Consider the following 22230-nt stretch of genomic DNA (forward strand, 5'->3'; position numbering starts at 1 on the left):
CTGGAGTTGACGGAGAGCGCGGCCGCATGGTCCATAGGCTTACTGACAGCGGTGGCGCGGCGGCCGGCCCGGCGTTTGAACCGGCGGGGCGGGCGTCGGCCGGGTTTCGGATGGGGGTGGGGCTTCTCGGCGAGCTGGTCCAGGAGCGTCTTGAGCGCCCCGGCACTGCGGCGGGACTTGGTGGCGGCGGGGAGATCAACGTCGTCCTCGGTGTCGGCGTCGGCGTCGGCCGCCACCCTGGACGACTCGACGACGCGGCGTGCGGAGGGGTCCCGGAGCGAGCGCGAGCGCTGCAGCGCGAGAAGGTCGCGCATCAGCGACGCGGACGCCACGGATGCGGGGCTCCGCCTCCGGCCCGACGACGACGCGCCTCCCGCTCCCGCTCCCCCGTGCGCGTGACCATGGTGGTGGCGCAGGTGGATGCAGTTGGTGAGGTGCGCGTGGCGCGGAGGTGGCCCCCGGCACCGCCCGCCGCCGGGGCCGAGCTCGCCCGTGGCCATGGCCAGCCGCGCTGCCGGGGACGAGCTCCCCACGGCCAAGGCCAGCTGCGCCACCGGGGCCAATCTCACTCTCCGGACGGGGACGGGACCCTCACGGCGCACCTCGAGGCCCAGGTGCGCGAGAACCAGGCACTGCTGCGGTCGTTTGACGCCGTGGTGAACCGCCTACAAGCGGCCCTCGACGCCAAGGACGTCGTGACTGGACCTCGAGGCGCTCGACAACGCCAACGCGTGGCTCGCGGCCCGCCTCGACCGCGCGCTCGCGCCTCCGCCGGGTGGTGACACCGTTGGCTCGATGCTATCCGCGGGCGTCTTCGACTCTGTCCTCCACGACCAACGTGAGCAGATCACGGAGATGCGTGCGTATATTGGAGGTGGAAGACGGAGCTAACGAGTGGGGCCCACGTGTTAGTGAGAGGGAGCTACAGGATGTCAGAGACGGAGAGAGAGGAGCAGGTTAGACTGTCTCCAGTAAGGAGACTCAAACCCAAAATGGGTAGTGAAAGATCTAAAATTAGCTTTCAACAGAGTATCTATACGGGAGACCTATTTTGGGTTGCCTGAGAGACACAACTCAAATATGGGTATCCTCTCTCCTGGAAACCCATTTACAGAAAGAATTTTCTTTTAGGTCTTATTGTTGGAGAAGATGACGAATAGATATGGAACCTTTTGCCTGTAGCGCTACCCAAAGTATGAATGTGTCTTGTATTTTAGGTGGTATTGTTGGAGATAGCCTTAGAGGCAGCATCCACATTTCGGGTGCCCATGCTGACTGGGCGGCATGGCCACATGCGTAAAAGTGATAAAATGGATGCTCGTAGCTGGTAAATTTATAAACAGACCCGTTATAATTGTAAATACTTAAGTTCATGTTCGACTGATTAGTTCTCTTCTTGATTCATCTTATTCTCTCACAGAATACTATTGAATGATCCGAAATCAGCAAAAACCTGATCAGCTGAACGGCCCCTTAGGGGAACAGGCGCGGGGGACCGACGATGGAGTCGATGGCGACGGCGCCCGCCACCTGCGAGATCGTGTGCCTGTCGGACGACCTCCTGTCGGTGTCGCTGGCCTGGACGGGGCCACTGGACGCCTGTCGCGCAGCCACGGTCTCGCCGGCCTTCCGCGCCGTGGCTGACGCCGACGCCGTCTGGTCCCGCCTCCTGCCACGCGACCTGCCCCCGCTCGTCGACGGGGAGCTCCCCGCTGACCCGTAGCCCACCAAGAAGTAGCTCTTCATGCAACTCTCCGACTCGCCAGACCCGTCCTCCTCGCCGACGGCCTCACAGTATGGGATCTCGACCCGTCCCCCGCTTCTGCCATTTCGATCCATCAACTCAACTGATCACTCACCCGGTTCCGGTTGTGTTGTGTTGTGTTGTGACGTGCCCCGAATTTTTTACATTTTAGCCATTTTTTTGAAAGTTTCTCACAAATAGACCCCTGGCGGAAAGAATCCAGAAAATGGACCCTTAGCTCGGCGCCATTGGTGCTGGCGCCGAGCTAACACGTCTCGACGCCAGCGTCTCTGGTGCCGAGCTCCTGGGCACAGTAGATGACATGACAGTGAGCTCGGCACTAGTCACTCTGGCGCCGAGCTCGGTGCCGTAGATCTTGGCGCTGAGCTCGGCGCTAGAGTGACTGGCGTCGAGTTCACTGCCATTTATGCAGCCTAGAAACCACGACTAGGATTCCAGCTATGCAGCCTAGAAACTAGATGATAAGATAATACATGTGGAACCCTATATGAAATGAGTGATCTCGTGGTAATGTTGTAAGAACTACATCAAATGCCGACCATTTAATTAGATGACATATGTTGGGTTTATCAAGTTGAGCATATGTAAAAACAAAACAAATGTGAGTCTATTTTTGTTATGCACTTAACATAGCTATATCTCCTCAAAAGAATTACCTATCAATATCTATTTGTTAATAAGATGTTGCTTTTCGTAGACACCGGATTTCTTTTTGAAGGGCACCTTACTGTGGGACAGGAACCTCCACCTCCAGCATGGCTTGTTGCCCAGAATTTAACGCGGGAATTGAGCATACTAACTGAATCCTCTGGAGATCAAGATGGGAACAACAATGTAACAGTGCCTAGAGCCGAGGAGATTACACCTGCTATAATGAACCTCCTAGAAACCATATCAGGCGACAGGGATCTAGAAACTGCTTTGGAAGAATCACTGCAGGTGTGCATGAATACTTAATAATCATTTCATGAGAATCCACTTCTTTAGTACATTGCTAGGTCTCTTGTCAGTGCACACTGCTAGGTCTTTTAACCAACTAAAGAAGGGTGCACAATTATATGCTTCTGATCTTTAGTTTGTCCAATCTCATGACAAACTACCCTTGTACACCAAATTTGCATTGCACTCAAGTGATAGTACTAATTTGCTCAAAGGCAGAGGTAATCTCATCATGTTATGATGGATGGGGAAATAATTCTCTTTAAATTTATTATTATCATTGTTATTGAGACCTTGCATGTAGTGGGAAGGATCTAGCTATACAATTTGTAGTCAAGTACAACTTTCTAACTCTACCATGTAAGTCTGCTTCAGGTAGCTGAAACTGTAATAGGATGTGAAAATACTAATCTCGAGTTACATTTTGATGCCAGGGAATCATTGAGCATCCACCAAGAGCATCCCCGGCTTCAAAGGAAGTTGTTGCCAATCTATCTGTCATTACTGTTACCAAGGAAGTCATCGCTAGATTGGGTAGTTTGACGGAGTGTGCTGTCTGCCGTGAAAACTTGGTTGTGGATGACAAGATGCAGGAGCTTCCTTGCAAGCATCTCTTCCATCCTCCTTGTCTGAAGCCATGGCTGGTAAACTTCTTGTGAACCCTTCAAATAAGTAGGTAGATTTGGAGTGGAGGAGCATCATTGTTGCAATCAGTGTATCTAACTGTCGGTGTTTCGAACAAACACCGGCTAGTAAATTTATGATTATTGCGCGTTAGGCCTAGATGGTGCACTAAAGGACATGAGGTTTATACTAGTTCGGGCTGAACGTTCCTACGTCCAGTTTGCTGCTGCTGCTCATGTTATTAATACCAAAAATGGTTCGTAGTAGGGGGTACAAAACAGTCGAGAGAGGGATGAGTCCCAAGTCTCTGATGGAATGATCGAAAAGGTCACCGAGAGCTTGGTCGCTGCTTAGCTGTGTATGAAATGTCATGTGTGTTCAACTTATCTGTCAAGAGTCATTCCCTTAGTAAGGGGCCCTGCCCTCCCTTTTATAGACCAAGGGGGGAGCAGGGGTTACAGATGGGAGAAAACTCAGAAGCCAAGAAGCCCCTTCGAAGGTGTTGGGCCCTCTTTTTCCGCTGAGCTAGCTTTGCTGACATGGCCAAACGGTGTTAGGGATTGGCACGTTCATCGGGTGCCCGTGTCCTGGCGACGCCATGCCCTTACCGGATCAGCAAGTGTCCCGTCCCGCCCCTTTGAGCGGCGTGCCGGACAAGGGTGTTGACCTGTGGCCCTGTGGGGAGCGGGCGGCACGGTGACAGCATGTTCGTCACTGTAGAAGGCGCAAGTCTCTTTCTAGACCGTAGTGGGTGTCGTATGCCTGTGTCAAGTTCCGTGTCTGAGGGTTGAAGGCGGTGCCTACAACACTATTTGGACTCTACAATGCCAAAATGGTCTAAAGTGCCCATCCCGTCATGCCCTGGCGGTACTTTTCCTGTTGCGGCGCAGGGCATGGTCCATGGTGCTGCGTTTGACTTGAATATCATGTCGTACCCTGTGCTCATCCTTATGAAGGCGTAGGGTGTACTTGTTGGGCGAGGCAGAGTCTGCCCTTGGCCGTCGGGCGAGGTAGAGCCCACCCTCGAACGTTGAGCGAGGCGTAGCCGGCCCTCAGCTATTGGGCGAGGTGGAGCCTGTCCTCAGGCGTCGGGCGAGGCGGAGCCCGTCCCCGATCGCCGGGCGAGGCGGAGCTAGCCCTTGGGGGTCGTACGAGGCGGAGCCAACCCTCGGGGGTCGGATGAGGCGGAGCCAACCCTCGGGGGTCGGGCGAGGTGGAGCCAGCCCTTGGGGGTCAGGCGAGGCGGAACCAATCTTGCATCGTTCGGGCAAGAAGCGTAGTAGCATTCTTGTCTAACCGGAAGCGTCAATGTTCGATGGTTATTAGTCCCACCTCATTGGGTACCCTGGTGTTAGGTCCCCGACAGTAGCCCCTGAGCCCTCGGGTGATTCAGATAGAATCGCCCAGAGGGTATTTCGATTCGCCAGAGGGTGCGCACGAGCGCACCCGTTGAGTGTAGCCCCTGAGGCCCCGGGTGATTCGGATAGAACCGCCCGGGGGGTAATTTCGTATCCTTCATGGGTAAGGTTGTGGGATTTGGTTTTTGTCAGCTGGATAGTTTTTAAGGGGACCCTGGTATCCTGTTCGCGGGGATTTCATCCAGGGTCAACCTGGCTAGGACTCAATTGTGGATCGAGACCCCCCTGCTGATGTTCGCATACCTAGGTCTTAGTCGCCTGTGGCCCCGTCCCTCATTGGGATGGCCATTGAGACTGTCGGGCCGACCCTTGGGCTTTCTGGGCCCTCCTAGGCCGGCAAAGAGATTTTCTGGCCCGTATCCCCTCCGTAGGGGGAGAGTCCGATTCATTCGGGAAGGCGAAGCGTCCGGAGCGATTTTTGTGGGAAAGGATAGGGATCGTGGGCGCGTATCCCACGATGTGACATGGCGGCATGTCATGGCGGGCTCGGAGATCGAGGCGGACGATTGCGCTTCTCGCATCCGTCGCCCCTATAAAACCACGGGGTTCACCCCCAGGGTTCCGTACTCTATCTTTTTGCCTTCGCATTGCCAACCTCCACCGCTAATCACCAGAGCTTCCCGCACCAGTACTGTCACCGCCATCGAGCTTGCATCCGCATCGTAGCTACCGTCGGGCTCGCATCCGCATCGTAGCCGCCGTCGAGCTCGCATCCGCATCGCAGCCGCCGTTTCAATGGAGCCGTGGTGTAGATCCAACATTACCTCTCAGCGCCTAGAGGGCCTCATCCGCTATGGCCTCCTTTGCCCGTTGTCCACCTTCGTGGAGTGGCTGCTTCCCGGTGATGAGGATGAGCCATCGCCGCCCAAGGGGTATGTTGTGTCCTTCGCTCTCTTCCATGAGCGGGGATTCACCGTCCCTGCCCATATGTTTTTTCGGGGACTGTTGGATTACTACCAGGTGGAGTTGCAGCATCTTAATCCTAATGGGATCCAGCATGTCGTGGCATTCGTCGCCCTATGCAAGGGGTTCTTGGGGATTAGTCCCCACTTCGATCTGTGGCGGCACTTCTTCACCGTTAGTCTGTCGAAGAAGCAGGTTGGGAAGCAGGAGCTGAGAATGCCGATAGGTTGTGCCAGCATTCATCTGCACAACCGGGCGTCCGACTACCCATTGATGCGCTTGTCGAGCTCCAACAAGGGGTGGTACTCGTAGTCGTTCTACATCAAGAACGATGTGATCGCCCCTTTGCCGGTGTACATCGGGTGCATCCTCGAACAGGCTCTAGGGTCATGGAGGTGGGGTGTCCCGGACAAAGATAAGAAGAGGATCAAGGGCCACCTCGCCTCCAAATTCTAAAGGATAGGGGCGTGAAGGGGTCGGGGATCATCGGCGCCTACCACACGCGGAGGGTAGCGCCGTTGATGAGCCGCGTGCTCTCCCTATACCTGATGGCTCCCGGGGCGTCACTTGAAGGGATGACGTTCGCCGATGGAGCGCTCCCTCCCACCGAAGTGGCGTAGCAGATCAAGGAGGCGATGGAGCTTTCGAAGGACACCGATGGCGTTGTCCTTGACTTTGTGTATCCGGTGCCGGGACATCCTCCGATGCGGCCGGAACCAGGGTTCATCGATTTCGTAAGTTCTCCTTTCCCGTGTCTTTTACTTAAACTTTCGACCCTTTGACGCTGACCTTGGGATTGCGGGACTAGTCAAGGAGTCTTGTCCTTATGGATAGCCTGGCTCCACTGCCGAAGGACCAGATCCTGGCGGCCACAAATCGTATCATAGCCGCCTAGGACAAAAGGACGAGGGAGCTCCAGAAGGAGCAGCTATGGAAGCAGCAAGCGCGTGATCGAGGACAGGAGATAGAGAGTGATGATGACGATGATGAGGTAGCCGTTGGCATGGATTGGGACGTCCTGGAGGACGAAGGTATGCTGACAGTCGCCCACCTACCCATGCAGGGACCCTTCCCCTTCCATGCGGAGGGAAGCGAGTCCTCGGGGCCGGTGGGAGCTGGAGAGTCTGCTGCCCCATCCGGGGTGCCGCTGGAGGATCAGTGGATGGGAGGAGACGTGTCGCCCGCCGCCCCCTGGTGCTGATGGAGGGGGGCGGCTCTGCTACCGTGCCCCACGAGCTGACGGGGGCAAGCGGGTCCGCCGCCACGTCTGAGGCATCGACGGAGAGTGGCGGCTCCGTTGCCATGCCCTCAGAGATGAGGGAGACAAGCCCCCTTGCCCAGGAGCAGGGGGCAGGCTCGAAGCGGTCCCGCCCAGATGGCTCGTGATGGGGGTCTAGGGGTTCATCCCCAAAACGTTCCCACCACCCAAAGGCGTCAGAGTAGGCCACTGACTCTCCCATTTTTCCCCTTTTCTATTCTTTTGTTTCGACCTTATGCCTTTTTCCTCTTGCAGATTCTTGCAATGGGGCCACTCTCTAGGGCTGGTGCCCAAGAAATCCCTTGCCCTTCAGATGAGATGGACAGCGCTGCTCGATGTCACCCCTGTTTCGAGCAGGAGCGGCACTGATGCTGCGGCCCCGTTGGCCGATTTGATGGCGCCCATGGTGGCACCTGTGCCCTCGGTGGTTGCCGAGTGGGCGGCGTCTTCCGTGGTAGGTGTAGCACCGCCAGTCGGGGGTCTGGTGTCACCGGTGGGGGTGGCCATGACCGCGCCAAGCCAGGAGAAGCCGAACGTGGCCATGGTGGTGTCCGAGGGGGCGGCGCAATCCGTGCCTCCGGCGGCCCAAGCGACGGTGCCCGACGTGGGCCGAGTGGAGGAGGACATGGCCGGAGGGTCCCCAACCCTGACGAGCTAGGCACAGTCGGACGTAGCCGTGGTGGCGTCCGAGGGGGCAGCGCAATCCGTGCCACCGGCGGCCCAGGCTACGGTGCCTAAGGCGATCCAGATGGAGGAGGACACGGCCGGAGGGTCTCCAGGTGTCGTGGCGGTGGTGGAGAGGACCCGTAGGCGGTCGCCCATGGCCTTGTTGTCGAGGGGTAGCCACTCCCCCGCGTAGGGGGAGCCACCGCTCCAGTGGATGGCCGCCGAGGACCCAACATCGACTCTTTTCTCGCTTGACGACGCTGCCGAGAGCTTAGAGCGGGAAAATCTTGACATCGGGTTCTCGGCTATGATGAATGCCTTGAACCAGGCCAGTGGTGCCTTGCGCGAAATCCTCGTTCCTACTAGCCAGGTATTCGCTTGATCTTCTCCCTTGTTTTCTTCTTTCTTCACACATTTTTGTGTTTTCGTATTTTTGATACCGGTCTTCTTTTCAGTGTATCGCTGCTCACAGCTGAAACAAGTCCCGGTTCCTCCATGAGCAAAAGGCGGAATGGGACCGCCTTACCGAGGAGGCCCGACTGCGAGGAGATGTGGGCGCGTAGCTTGCTATCGCCCAGCAGCGGGAGGCCGAGGCGCGTCGGGACGCGGAGGAGGTCCATGGGATGTTCGAGGACTTGTCGGCGAGGGTGAAGCTAGATGAGGAGGATGCCGCTAGGATCCGAAAGGAGCGGGACCAGCTGCCCTAGAAGGATGCCATGGCCAATGAGCGGGCCATTGAGGTCTTGGCTGAGCTGGAGACGAAGCGGGATCTTAGGCGGAAGGCCGAGGATAGGTCCACAGCCTTGCAGCAGAGGGCGGACCAGGACATCGAGGTGATCGCTCGGTTGTGCGGGGAGCGGGACGAGCTGCGCTAAACCGAAGAAAGACTTCGATCGGAGAGTGGCATGACCCATGAGGAGCGCGACGAGGCACGTCAGGTGGTCAAATCCCTCCAGGTGGATCTTGGAGCTACGGTGAGCCAAAGGTTGGGCACCAAGAGCATCTCGGCCGGGCTGGTCGAGGAGCTCACCAAAGTGCGAGGGATCCTTCAGACCAAGAGTGACAAGCACGACCTTCTGCAAGCCGCTGTCAGGGTGGTCATCGACACCCTGAGGGTGGCGCAGCCAGAGGGAACCAGCTCGCTCGCGGCTCATGTCGTGGGTATCACGGCGTGGGTCGGCCAACTTGAGGAGGACGCCTTTCATGCTGGGATCACCCAGGCCTTTGCCGTTGCCCGTTCGCATTATGACCGGGAGATCAACTTGGAGGTAATGAGCCAAGGCTTTGCGCCTGTCTATGAAGATGCTGAGCTAGACGAGATGGAGAGGGTAGTGACTCCCCTTGCGCAGAACCTAGCGAACAGGCTGAAAGAAACGGTTCTCCCTCCGCGGAAGTAGTTAGTTGAATCAGTTCGATAATCATTTATCCGTAATATGTGAACAAGTGTCAGTTCTTTTTGTGTCTAAAAATAGATTCTGGCTTTGTTTCGTAATTTCATTTCGTTTGTTTGACCTTACCTTCTTCCCTTTTTGCGATGAAAAAAGATTTACACGATCGACCCTTCCGTTTGTTAAGACCGTAGGGCTCGAGGTGCTCAGGGAAATTTTGATTGTGCTGGTGAGCAAAATTACTGTAGCCATCTGGGCGTGGACCTTTTGTGGTCTTACCAATCTGTTCCCCCGAACTTTGCCACCCGTCTTGGTGCGAGGAAGAGGTATGCTGTAATGACTTTTTCAAAAAAAGAAAGGAGATACCCATACCTTTATTAGCCCCCGAGTAAGATCCGACCCCTTGCGGTTGCTGGGGTCAGATGTTACTGGAGACTGGAGCGAGGGAAGCGAACTTACATTTGTATTCGCATGTACCCCTTACTTGGGATTTTGGTGATCGCTGTGTGACCGTACGTTCGGTCTCATTGCTGGTCCGGCCTTCCCCAAGCCCCCGCGCATGGTGGGGATTCGGTCAAGGGCCGGCTCATTTTGTGACTGTTGCCCCATCAGTGGTTTTTCGCAACTGGAGGGGTTAAGGTGACATCACCTGCCTCGATGGCTCGAGTGACGTGCTTCATGAGCTTGCTAACGAGGATGTTCGGGCGGAATCCGATCCTGTGGCTTTGCGACAGAGTCGACAAAGCCCTTGGGTGGCATTCTATTGCTCCTTGCCCCGCCTTCCAACAGATTCCCCCTTAATGGGGTTTCTATGGGCTCAGCTAGGGGCTAGATTGAACTAAAAGGTTGAGATGACCCTATCCGCCTCAATGCGGGTTGGGCAAAGGCCACTGAGGCTCATCTGTGTTTTCTCCCCTGGCTCTTGTTCGACGCGGGGTGGCCCCGGACCCTTCATGGGTCAGCCTTTGAACCTTGGTCTCTCGATCTGGCTCAAGCCCCTAAGCCCTTTAGGGTCTGATAGGGGTTGGCCATGTTTTCGCGTGTTACCCCATCCTCGGTTTCCACAATCGGAGGGGCTGAGTTGACGACACTTGCCTCGATGGCTCGAGTGTCGTGCTCAATGAGCTCACTAATGGGTATGTTCGTGTGAAATCCGGGTCCATCATTCGCTGATAGGGTCGGTAGAGCCCTCATGTGGCATTTCACTTCTTCTTAACCCGCCTCCTGGTAGAGACCCGAGCCATTCGATAGGCTCAGGTGGCCCATTGGCCTTTCCTCGATAGAGATTCTATGGGTTTAGCTTGGGGTTAGAATCAAACAAGAAAGGTCGAGACATCCCGGTCCGCTTCTGAGCGGGGTCGGGCAAGGCCGCTGGGGCTCGTTTCTGTTTTTCTCCCCTGGCTCTGTTTGACGCAAGGCGGCCTCGAGCCCTTCGCGGGCTGGCCTTTGAGCCTCGGTCGGTCACCGCTCATATTGAATGAGGCGGCTGCCGCTTCGTGACGTGGCACGAAGCGTTGAGATGCAGAGATTTGTATATGCAATGTTTGGACGTATGGAATTAGTGTATCACTTAATTGAAACGAAAGTGGGGTTTGGCAACGTTACCTTGGTGATATGAGCGATGGGAAGCTCCTACCAGACATGTCCGTGTGGGGTTCGGGCCCGATGTTTGCGATAAGGTCGGCGTAACCTGCATAAGCATCGCTATTTTTTGTTTCCTATCTCTCGGCGGTGATCCGAGCCGCTTGATTGATTTAGTTGACCTGACAGCTTCTCCTTAAAGGAGGTTCTACAGGGAGACCCCTCCAAACCCTTTTCAGGAAGGCGGGAGCCGAGGCTTGCGGTGCAGGGAACTGTGAGTTCGATTTATGCTGGTGAACAAAAAACACCATAGCCACCGAGACGTAGGGTCTGGCGGTTCGTCCAGTTGTTTTTAAAGTTTTATACCCACACACCGCGCTTCTGGTTTTAAACATAAGGGGGGGTCGGGCGAAGAGGGTGTCTAAATAAATAGACACCCTTGGCAGCCCCCAAGCAATGTCCGTGCCTTTGCTGTTGCTTGGGTCGGAGGCTCGGTAAAGAAATTAACACTCAAAGTAAGTAAACAGGGGTGCTTATCTTTTAGAGGTCGTTCATTCATTGTTTTGCCTAGGCCGCCCGATCGACCTAGGAGGCCCGTTGGCCTCGCCCCTGGATGGGGGTTCCGTCGTTGGGTCGTTCCACGGTCCTGCCTAGGGAAGCGGAGAGTGGCCTGCATGCGAGTGTGCCCCGGTCCTTGCGCCCAGGGCGCATTAGTGGTAGGCCATACCTAGGCGACGTTCTATCTGACCAAGTGACATCTTGTCAACCAGAGCACGTCCCGCTAGCTCCGGAGCGTCCCCTCAGATTTCTGTCAGCATTGACTTTGCATTTGCATTGAATAGGGGAAGGTAGAGAGTTTTTCGTCCCAACCTTTTTCCTTTCCTTAGCTACTGAGCCCCTTCTTTAAATAGGGGGTAGGGGGGGGGGGAAGAGGAGTTCTTGTCCCACCTCCTCACCAGCCTCTGAGCCGCCACCTCTTCTCCTTCCTTTCCACCGAATGTAGCAATTCCTAAGTAAGAGAGGGTAATGCTAGGGAGAGAAGAACTCACAGATCCACTTGTGAATCTAGAGCGTGATGTCGAGCTAGGGGTCATCCAACGTAGATGAGATGGTGTGGGTCGCCTTTGCTGAGGAGGGGTCGCTGCTGCCGAAGTAGGAGGAGCGCTAGAGGGTGCCGAACGTCGTTGATTTTGCCGTCGTGTGTTGCGGCCTTCCTTCGGCGGGAGGCGCCCCAGCCTAGACACCGTTGTTGGGGCTGTGGCTGATGACAATGGCGTAGTCCCTGGACGCCCCGGCGGAGGGGCACCGCAGTCACCGGCGTGGTGCTCGACGTTGTAGATGACGGCGCCTTTGAGGATCCCGTGGAGCGGTAGGACGTCGCCGATGGAGAGCGTGGCGCGGCGGCGACAATAGACGAATTGGCCCGTGTACATGCCCGGACGTTGCCGATGGAGAGCATGGCGCAGCGACCGCAGTAGTACTCGTAGTAAAGCTAGGCAGAGACTGTAATTAAATAAGTTTGTGTGGGAGCCCCCGAGTGAACAGTCCTTTGATTTTAAGAGTACATTAGTCCTTTTTGTGATGAAATCACTTTGTAAGTGGCGAATTTGTGCAAAGAATGAACAATGAACAAATTTTCATCTTTTGTTATGGCAAACAGTCTTTTCAGCTTCCTCTCTTTGTAGAAGAGGTTTCGGTGCCCTTCGACCCTTCCCATGGCTCAGGTTGTAAAGGCTAGGAGTGCGGGTGAAAAAGTTCTGATCACGCTGGTGAGCAAGGAGGTTGTAGCCACTGGGGCGTAGGTTTCCCGTAGTCCTACCAGTTGTACTCAGAAATTGTTTCTGAAATCCTAGCCCTTAGGACTTGTTACGGGGAGAGTGGAAAACTTAGAGAATGTTTGCAAAGGTAACACAGGAAGTGCTTGCAAGATAAACGTACTTGTATCATTTGTATTAGCCCCCCAAGTGAGGTACGACCTCTCGCAATTTGCAGGGGTCGGATGTCACTAAAGATCGGGGATTTGTAAAGACAAGAACTGATAAGAAGTATGTATTTATTTAAGGGTAAAAATGATGTAGCTGCTCGATGTTCTAGGCGTTGGTGAAGACCTCGCCGTTGATGGTTTTCAACTTGTAGGTGCCTAGGTGGAGTACTTCTGTGATGATGTACGGCCCCTCCCAGGGTGGGAAGAGCTTATGGCGGTCCTTGTTGCTCTGCACGAGGCGGAGGACAAGGTCCCCAATGTTGAAGGGTCAGTACTACACCCGTCGGCTGTGGTACCATCGCAACGCCTGCTGGTACTTGGTCGAATGAAGGAGGACGATGTCGCGGGCTTCGTCTAGTTGATCCATGGCGTCTTGGTGGGATGCCTCGGCTCCCTACTCATCGTATGCTCTGATTCTTGGCGCTCCATAGTCAAGGTCCGTTGGGAGAATGGCCTCGGAACCATAGACCATGAAGAAAGGTGTGTAGCCAGTGGCCCGGCTAGGGGTTGTCCTTAGGCTCCAGAGCACCGCCGGGAGATCGGCGACCTAGCACACGTCGAACTTGTTCAACCGGTTGAAGATCTTGGGCTTGAGGCCCTGAAGGAGCATGTTGTTTGCACGCTCGACCTACCCATTTCTCCGAGGGTGCGCGACGGCCGCCCAATCGATCTAGATGTGTTGTTCATCGCATAATCAAATGATTTTCTTGCTGGTGAACTATGTGCCGTTGTCTATGATGATGGAGTTTGGTACTCCAAAGCGATGGATGATGTCGAGGAAGAACAGCACAGCTTGCTCGGATTTGATCGTGGAGATCGGTCGAGCTTCAATCCATTTCGTAAACTTGTCTATGGTGACAAGTAGGTGGGTGAAGCCCCCGGGTGCCTTTTTGAGTGGCCCAACCAGGTCGAGCCCCCAGACCGTGAAGCGCCACATGATGGGGATCATCTGGAGTGCCTAGGCCAGGAGGTGAGTCTGCCGAGCGTAGTACTGACACCCTTTGCAGGTGCGTACGATTTGCTTGGCGTCGGCTACTACAGTGGGATAGTAGAAGCCCTGTCGGAATGCATTTCCAACCAAGGTCCTCGGCGCGGCATGGTGACCGCAGACCCCACCGTGGATGTCGTTCAGCAAAAGTCTTCCCTGTTCGCTAGGGATGCAGAGCTGTAGGATCCCGGTGTGGCTCCGTCTATAGAGTTCGCCCTCTATAAGAACGAAAGACTTGGCGTGACGTGCGAGCCATCGAGCTTCCATCTTGTCTGTTGGCAGTGTGTCATGGAGGAGGTAGTCGAGGTAGGGCGTTCTCCAGTCGTCCGGAGGGCCAGGCTCTGCAGCCAGATCCTCTTCAAGCTCCATGACCTCGGGGTCAGACGGAGCAGTCGGTAGGTCAGCCCTCGGGGCTAGATTAGACGGGCCATCCTCGGCCCATTCTGACCCTTCATAGAGCACCGAGGGTTTGTGTTGGTCACTGGCGAAGACGCCCGTTGGCACCGGCTCTCGACCGGACGTCGCCTTCGTGAGTGCGTCGGCCGCCTCGTTGAGGTGCCTCGGGACGTGATTAAGTTCAAGGCCGTCGAACTTGTCCTCCAGCCATTAGACTTCTTAGCAGTATGTAGCCATCTTGGCGTCGTGGTAGCTGGACTCCTTCATGACTTGGTTAACGACCAGCTGAGAGTCACCCTGAATGTCGAGGCATCGGATGCCCAGCTCGATGGTGATGCGTAGGCTGTTGATGAGTGCCTCGTATTCGGCCACATTATTTGATGAGGGAAAATGGTGCCGAACCATGTACCTCATGCGGACCCCGAGGGGTGATACAAAGACCAGCACCGCGCCGGTGCCCTTCTTCATCAGCGACCCATCAAAGTACATCATCCAGCACTCTTGATCGATGACCGCCGGTGGCATCTAGACCTCGGTCCACTCCGCGATGAAGTCAGCCAGCACCTAGGACTTGATCGCCGTTCGGGGGGCATACGCGATGCCTTGATCCATCAGCTCGAGTGCCCACTTTGTGGTTCTTCCTGTGGCATCTTAGCTATGGATGACCTCGTCGAGGGGGAATGATGTTACGACAGTCATAGGGTGTGACTCGAAGTAATGTCATAGTTTCCTCTTGGTGACGAGGACGGCGTATAGGAGTTTCTGGATTTGGGAGTAGCGGGTTTTGGAGTCGGATAGTACCTCGCTGATGAAGTACACAGGGCGCTGCACCTTGAGGGCATGTCCCTCTTCTTCCCGCTCTACCACCTAGGTGGCGCTGACCACTTGCGTGGTGGCCGCTATGTACAACAGGAGGGATTCTCCATCGCTCGGAGGAACTAGGACCGGGGGTTTTGTTAGAAGTAGCTTGACCATGTCAAGCGCCTCCTAGGCCTTGGCTATTCACTCGAAGCGGTCGGCTTTCTTCAGGAGTCGATAAAGGGGGAGTCCTCATTCGTCGAGGCATGAGATGAAGCGGCTGAGGGCGGCGAGGCACCCTATGACCCGTTGAACCCCCTTTATGTTCTGGATCGGACCCATCCTTGTGATGGCTGAGATTTTCTCCGGGTTGGCTTCGATGCCACGCTCAGAGATGATAAAGCCGAGCAGCATACCCCTCGGGACCCTGAAAACATATTTCTCGGGATTGAGTTTGATGCAATTTGCCCAGAGTTTCGCAAAGGTTTGCTCAAGATCGACGACTAGGTGGTCAGCCCGTTTGGACTTAACTCCGATGTCGTCGACATAGGCCTCAACGGTCCGCCCGATGAGGTCCCCGAAGCAATTGAGCATATAGCGCTGGTAAGTGGCCCTAGCATTTTTCAGACCGAACGACATTGAGATATAGCAGAATGATCCGAAGGGGTGATTAAAGACGTCACGAGTTGGTTGGACTCTTTCATCGCAATTTGGTGGTAGCCGGAGTACGCGTCGAGGAAGCTGAGGGTTTCGCACCCTGAGGTAGAGTCGACTATTTGGTCTATGCGTTGTAAAGGAAATGGGTCCTTTGGGCACGCCTTGTTGAGACCCGTGTAGTCGACACACATCCTCCATTTCCCGCTCTTCTTTCGTACAAGAACGGGATTTGCTAACCACTCTGGGTGGTGTACTTCCCTGATGAATCCGATGGCCAACAGTTTTGCTATCTCTTCACCGATGGCCCTACGCTTTTCCTCATCGAAGCGGCGTAGGCGTTGCTTCACCGGCTTGGAGCATGGGTGGATTTTCAAGGTATGCTCGGTGACCTCCCTCAGGATGCCTGGCATATTCGAGGGTTTCCACGTAAAGATGTCTTTGTTGTCGCGGAGGAAGTCGATGAGCGTGCTTTCCTATTTAGAGGAGAGCGCGGTACCAATGCGTACCATTTTACCCTCAGAGCTGCTGGGGTCTATGAGGACCTCCTTGGAGCCCTCTGCCGATTCGAACGACCCGGTTGATTTCTTTGCGTCGGGTGCTTCTTTGACGACCTCCTTCTTGAGGGTGGCGAGTTCCCCGGAGGCGACGATTGCTGTGGCGTGGCCGCAACACTCGACTTCGCACTCGTAGGCCTGTTGGAAGGAGCTACTGATGGTGATGACCCCATGTGGGCCCAACATCTTTAGCTTGAGGTATGTGTAGTTGGGGACGGCCATGAACTTCGCGTAGCATGGTCATCCCAAGATGGCGTGGAAGGTTCCGGGGAATCCTACTACCTCGAAGGTGAGGGTCTCAGTCCTGTAATTAGACTGATCCCCAAAGGTAATGGGCAGATCGATCTGTCCGAGTGGCATGGCCTGTTTTCTAGGGATGACGTCGTGGAAAGGCGCTCGGATTGGGCGGAGGTGCGTTTGGTCGATGCCCATTACGTCGAGCGTCTTTGCGTACATGATGTTGAGGCTGCTGCCTCCGTCCATCAAAACTTTGGTGAGACGCTTTGGGCCGACTATCGAGTCAACGATAAGCGGATACCTTCCCAGATTTGGGATGGCGTCCGGATGGTCGGTCCGATCGAAGGTTATGGCGGACTCCGACCACCGGAGAAAGAAAGGTGTGGCCGGTTGGGCCGTGTAGACTTGGCGGCGTGCGACCTTCTGGCGACGTTTGGGGTTGTAGGCTGTTGATCCTCCGACGATCATGTGGCAGCCGTCTGGCGTTGGAAAGCCATCGTCCTTCTCCTCAGCGTCGTCGACAGTGGGGGCGGGTTCCTTCCCCTGCTCCCCCTTGTTGGCGCTTCCGGCCAAGAACTTTCGCATGAGGCCACAGTCCTTGAGCAGATGCTTTACGGGGAAGGCATGGTTCGGGCATGGCCCCTCAAGCATTTTCTCGAAGTGGATCGAAGCGCCCTCCACGGGCTTCCAACCACCCTTACGGTCAGCAGCAGCCACGAGTGGGTCCTCGTGTCGTTGCTTCTTGTTTTTCCTTTTGGCAGAACGATTGGAGGTGCCTTCGCCGACACCCTCGTCCTGCCTTGCCTTGCCCTCGAGGCGATCGAAGATCGCTCTGACCGCCTCTTCTCCTGAGGCGTGGCTGGTGGCGATGTCCAGGAGCTCCTTGGTGGTCCACGGGCCCTTGCGTCCTAGCTTGTGAACCAAAGACTCACAGGTTGTCCCGGACAGGAAGGCTTTTATCACGTCGGTGTCGGCGACGTTAGGGAGCTCATTGCACTATCGGGAGAAGCACCGGATGTACCCATGGAGGGTTTTGCTGGCCTTTTGGCGATAGTTCTTGAGGTCCCAGGGGTTCCTAGGATGTTTGTACATGCCCTGGAAGTTCCCCACAAAGATCTCCCTTAGGTCCGCCCAACCCTGGATGGCGTCGGACAGAAAGTGCTCCAACCATGCTTGTGCCGAATCGGCGAGGAACAGTGGAAGGTTGCGGATAATGAAGTCGTCATTATCTGCACCACCGGCTTAATAGGCAAGTCGATTGTCTTCAAGCCAAAGTCTAGGGTTTGTCTCCCCGGAGTACTTAGAGATGTTGGTAGGTGGTCGATTCCTTGGTGGGAACGCACCATTGAGGATGTGACGGCCGAAGGCCTGAGGGCCTAGCAGGCCAGGGCTTGGGCTCTAGTCCTCATCGTTGTCGTAGCGTCCGTCATGTCGAGGATGATAGCCATGGCGGGTTCCTTCCCTTGGGTCGCTGTAGGCGCGTCTGAGGGCGTCGAGGGTGCTGCGTGCGTCACGGTTGTGGCCGAGACGTTGATGCACTAGGATTGCAGTGCGCTGCCCATTGCCTTGTGGCGCCTGGTGGACCAACGCATCCCTGGCGGGGCGCATTGAGGGGGTACGCTGGCTAGCGTCGGGCTCATGTCGCCGAGACATCGAGCTCTCTGCCTGCTGTGCTGCCGCACACTTAAGTAGCGTGCAAATCTCACAGTGGACCCGGCGATCCTCGGGCGTCACGGCCTCTGGAAGGCCATGAAGCAGGGCCGTCGCAACGGCGATGTTCTGGCTCACACGAGCAAAGCGGGGAAGGGTTTCATCGTCGGCGATGATCCTTCGGTTCACGTCGCGGGCCATGGCGCGTGCGTGGCCTCCATCTCCGTGGTGCCTGATCTCCTCGTCGATCTTCTTGTACTCCCGAACAAGCTGCTATCTGGCTTCGTCTATTTCCCGCTTTTGGGCTTTTAGCTGCTCCACCCCTACGTGAGGTGGAGCCGCTGCTCCCCCTTTGGCTCCGTCGCCGAGGTTGCCTGCCAGGGTGACCTCCTCCTTGGAGGCGCTTTCGACGTGTCCCTCGGAGGTTTCCGCCATGAAGCATTCCCGAGAGGGATGATGGCTCCCCCTACCGGAGTCAGAACCAGAGTCCGACCCTGGGTCTTCCGCGAGGAGGCCGTGGAGGGATTCTGTGACGCTTTCAATCATCCCCACGAACTCATTGTTCGCGGGAAACGGGATCGCGCGCTGGGCCACAAGGTGGCTTATGGTCGCCACGGCGTTGCGGAGACCGAACGGAAACGCCATCGAGGCGCACCGAGTGGAGCATTTCGGAGAGAGGTTGATGCGGCGCGGGGCCTCCCTAGACGGCTAGGGTCCAAGGGAGATGCCGGGCTGGCCCTCAAGCCTCCGGTAGCTGAAGTTGGCGGAGGGGAGAGACTAGACGGCCGCGTGGGCCAGCGCCAACTCTCCTCCTAGTGTGACAATGAAGTCTAGGTCACCGAAATGCACGTGTGCGCCCGGGACCCAGCTAATTGCGTGGTTAGCTATCCGAGGCTTGATTTGGAACGCACAAAGGCCTCTACCTGGCACCCCCACTATCGGTGTTTCGAACAAACACCGGCTAGTAAATTTATGATTATTGCGCGTTAGGCCCGGATAGTGCACTAAAGGACACGGAGTTTATACTGGTTCGGGCTGAACGTCCCTATGTCCAGTTTGCTACTGCTGCTCATGTTATTAATATAAAAAATGGTTCGTAGTAGGGGGTACAAAATAGTCGAGAGAGGGACGAGTCCCAAGTCTCTGATGAAATGATTGAAAAGGTCGTCGAGAGCTTGGTCGCTGCTCAGCTATGTATGAAGTGTCGTGTGTGTTCAACTTATCCGTCAAGAGTCGGTCCCCTTAGTGAGGGGCCCTACCCTCCCTTTTATAGACCAAGGGGGGAGTAGGGGTTACAGATGGGAGAAAAACCGAAAGCCAAGAAGCCCGTTCGAAGGTGTTGGGCCCTCCTTTTCCGCTGAGCCAGCCTTGCTGACACAGCGAGACAGTGTCAGGGATTGGCACGTTCGTCGGGTGCCCGTGTCCTGGCGACGCCATGCCCTTACCAGATCAGCAAGTGTCCTGTCCCGCCCCTCCGGGAGGCATGCTAGACAAGGGTGTTGACCTGTGGCCCTGTGGAGAGTGGGCGGCACGGTGACAACACGTCCGTCACTGTAGAGGGCACAAGTCTCTTTCTGGACCGTAGTGGTTGTCGTATGCCTGTGTCAGGTTCCGTGTCTGAGGGGCTGAAGGCGGCGCCTACAACACTATTCGGACTCTGCAATGCCGGAATGGTCTAAAGCGCCCATCCCGTCATGCCCTGGTGGTACTTTTCCTGGCGCGGCGCAGGGCATGGTCCATGGTGCTGCGTTTGACTTGAATGTCATGTCGTACCCTGTGCTCATCCTTATGAAGGCGCAGGGTGTACTTGTTGGGCGAGGCGGAGTCTGCCCTCGGCCGTCGGGCGAGGCGGAGCCCACCCTTGGACGTCGGGTGAGGCAGAGCCGGCCCTCAGCCATCAGGCGAGGCGGAGCCTGTCCTTAGACGTCGGGCGAGGCGGAGCCAGCCCTCGGGGGTCGGACGAGACGGAGCCAGCCCTCAGGGGTCGGGCGAGGCGGAACCAGCCCTTGGAGGTCGGGCGAGGCGGAACCAATCTTTCGTCGTTCGGACAAGAAGCGTAGTAGCATTCTTGCCTGACCGGAAGCGTCAACGTTCGATGGTTATTAGTCCCACCTCATTGGGTACCCCGGTGTTAGGTCCCCGATACTAACCAGCCGTGATTTTTTGTTTCATTTAGGACGAGAACAACTCCTGCCCTATATGCCGGCATGAGCTGAGGATGGATGACCATGCGTATGAGAGCAGGAAGGAGCGTGAAAGGGAGGAGGAAGAAGATAGAAGGGGTGCCACAAATGCTGTCAGGGTGGGGAATTCATGTATATCTGAACTCAACAGTACCAGAATGTAATCACTTTGATGAACTTCGTGATTATCTGATGCATTAGTACCGTACACCTCTTGTTCTCCGCAAATACTAGGTATAACCATGTGCTACATGTACCTAGTTACATATCTTGTGATCAACCTCTGATCTGTGCTATGTGCTGTCTGTGTTCGTTTATCTTATCATCTAGTTTTTAGGCTACATAGCTGGAATCCTAGTCGTGGTTGGCCGGGGTTAAATGGCACTCTGGCGCCGAGCTCGACGTCAAGATGTACGGCGCCGAGCTCAGCGCCAGAGTGACTGACGCCGAGCTTACTGCCATGTCATCTATCGTGCCCAGGAGCTCGGTGCCAGAGACGCTGGTGTCGAGACGTGTTATCTCGGCGCCAGCATCAATGACGCCAAGTTAAAGGTTTATTTTCTGAATTCTTTTCGTCAGAGATTTATTTATGAGAAACTAAAAAAAAAAGACTAAAATGTAAAAAATTAGGTGCCGTGCCGTGCCGTGCCCCGCACCCGCAGAGCATGTGGCTGGACAGGGACACCGCCGCCAAGTGCTACATGCTGTCCGCCAGGAAGCTCTGCATCTTTTCGGCCGATACGCCACGGTACTGGCGCTGGATCCCTCTCACCGACTCCAGGTCTGTTTGTGAAATCAAAACCTCTATTTATCCGCAATCCATTTATCGGCTCGTCAGCGGCTCTGATGCGAATGTGAACTACTAGTAAGCATACTAGTTTTGTTGCTGGGGTGGGTGCTACATCCATCCCATTGCAGCACCGTGTACCTCTGCTCTAGTCTGATACAAGTCAATAGTTGCGCGTTCGTGGCGTGGGTTGCTAACCGTAAGTCTAATGGTGACATTGTTTTGAGAGCAATCACAGCAGGTTGATGGTGTTAAAGACTCCTAGGTTCGCTATTAATTTGTAGTACTAAAGCATAATCGTACCCCCTGTCCATACTGCTTTCCATATGCACTAACATGACCAAATGTTGTTTTTTCCTAGCTTTCAAGAGCAAAGATTCATGGCTTTTTTTTTACTTTGATTCTCTAACCTGAATGAATACAGCACAATTCGCTCAAGGTCAAGGAAATTAATGCTGAATGAATGGCATTTTACCTAAACCAATGCACTCTTTCATGTACCTTGCCATTTGAATGAATTTTATAGGCTCATATATATTCCAAATTCTAATGCCGTGTGTGTTACAGGTTCTCAGAAGGCGCAGAACTCCTGAAAATTTCCTGGTTGGAAATCGGTGGCAAGATACATTGCAACATGCTCTCCCAGAACACCACTTACGCTGCCTACATGGTGTTCAAGATGTCCGACAAATCCTATGGGCTGGACTATCCACTCCAGGTGGCTGAAGTTAGCATTGGGGCAACCGAGTCCACTCGTCAGGTTTGCCTAGGATATGTGGGGTACGAAAATTCATGCCAGTTGGATTAGTTCACGTACAGCACCCTCAGACAAGGGCTGATGGCTGGATGGAGATGGAAATGGGTGAGTTCAAGAATGAAGAAGGTGAAGATGGCGAGGTGTCCATCAGTCTCAAGGACTCCTGTTTCGGCTACTGGAAGAAGGGTCTTATTGTGCAGGGCATTGAGATCAGGGTGAAGAAATAAGGCTGGGAAGGTTGTGGGAATCGGGCTTTGCGCATCCAAGTAAGAATCTTAGATTTGTAGTGCTTGCTTTGCAGCACTTGCGTTGTCACGCAATGTATGTGTGTGTTTTGCCAATGCCCAGCAAAAACTAATTATGAACGTTGAACTTAAGAAAGCTTGACCAGCAGTCGCGAGTGCGCAGAGACCCTTCTCGTAAGAAAAAAGAGCGCGCAGAGATCGATTGACCGTTGCAACTTGCAAGTATAGTGAGAGTGAGAATACTTCAAAAATACATGTGCTAACCGTTTCAACCTTTTGATTTCTAAAAATACTACTATTTCACACAAGGCTTTGAAAATGAAGCATGGATCATAAAAGTTTAATTCTCTAAATAAGGCCGTGTTGGGATGCATGTATATCCACTTTAATCCACGTGTGTCGGAGTGGAATGGAATAAAATTTACTTTAATTTACGTCAATACATATGGATT

At 54.9% G+C, this 22230-nt stretch overlaps 2 pseudogenes; both read left to right on the plus strand.

Annotated features, from left to right (window-relative positions):
* The first annotated feature begins 1501 nt into the window (after positions 1-1501).
* LOC136491711 (F-box protein PP2-B11-like) lies at positions 1502-21760 on the plus strand (annotated as a pseudogene).
* LOC136510524 (E3 ubiquitin-protein ligase AIP2-like) lies at positions 2447-20131 on the plus strand (annotated as a pseudogene).
* Positions 21761-22230: the final 470 nt, after the last annotated feature.

This window comes from Miscanthus floridulus, chromosome 1, assembly GCF_019320115.1.
Source record: "Miscanthus floridulus cultivar M001 chromosome 1, ASM1932011v1, whole genome shotgun sequence".
Lineage (NCBI taxonomy): Eukaryota > Viridiplantae > Streptophyta > Magnoliopsida > Poales > Poaceae > Miscanthus > Miscanthus floridulus.